Here is a 1,230-nt window from a genome sequence, read left to right as displayed (position 1 = left end):
TTATTTTTTTAAATGAATTAAATATTTAACAATTTCTAAATTTTAATTTCTAATACAGTTAAATACAAACACACACACACATACCCCATATAAATCAAACCTTTTTGGAGTCTTCCATAATTTGAAGAGTAGAAAGTGGTCCTGAGACATTTGATAACTGCTATCAAGTTCCTTACTTTCTTCAGGTCCCTAACTCCCCTTCTGTGACCACAAGGTGGGGTCATTTCCCTTTTTCCAGTGTCCCCTCCTCCACCCTAGCTCTTCTGCTGTGCTAACACCCCAGCTTTACACACCTCCCCAGGGTCCCACTAGCACCCTTCTCTCCCACATCTGCACATACTTTTTCTTTTTTTTTGGCTTTTGTCTTTTTAGAGCCACACCCAAGGCATATGGAGGTTCCCAGGCTAGGGCTCAAATCGGAGCTGTAGCTGGCGGCCTATGCCAGAGCTACAGCAACACCAGATCTGAGCCGCATCTGCGATGTACACCACAGTTCACAGCAGTGTTGGATACTTAACCCACTGAGCGAAGTCAGGAATCGAACTTGCAACCTCATGGTTCCTAGTCGGATTTGTTTCTGCTGCGCCACGATGGGAACTCCTGCACAGACTTTTTAAAAACACTTTTTATTCTACTTTAAAAAAAGGAATAATTTATTTACAATGTTGTGTTTGTTTCAAGTACACAGCAGTGATTCAGATTTATATGCATATATACATAAGTAATTTTTCATATTCTTTTCCATTATAGATAAGATATTGAATATAGCTCCCTGTGCTATAGAGTAGGCCCTTTAATCTATTTTATATATAGTAGTCTGTTAATCCCAAACTCCTAATTTATCCCTCCCTATCCCACCCCTTTCCCTTTGGTAACCATAAATTTGTTTTCTATATCTGAGTCTATTTCTATTTCACAAATAAGTTTACTGGATGATTTTTTTTAAAGTCCACATACAAGTAATATGTGATATGTGTCTTTCTCTGTCTGACTTATTCACTTAGTATGATAATCTCTAGGTCCATCCATGTTGCTGCAAATGGCATTATTTCATTCTTTTCCACGGCTGAATAATATATATATACACGTTGGATCTTTAACCCACTGCACTGGGCTGGGAATTGAAACCCCGCCTTGGCAGTGACCTGAGCTGCTGCAGCTGGATTCTTAACCCACCACACCACAGTGGGAACTCCTATTTGAGGTCTTTTTGATGACAGCCCTTCTGAC

The sequence above is a fragment of the Sus scrofa genome, chromosome 1 (genome assembly GCF_054392235.1).
Source record: "Sus scrofa isolate SSC_HxYL_T2T_F1_AM1 chromosome 1, Sscrofa_HxYL_maternal_Yorkshire_Landrace_v2.0, whole genome shotgun sequence".
NCBI classification, from domain to species: domain Eukaryota; kingdom Metazoa; phylum Chordata; class Mammalia; order Artiodactyla; family Suidae; genus Sus; species Sus scrofa.
Note: the sequence above shows the minus strand (reverse complement) of the source record.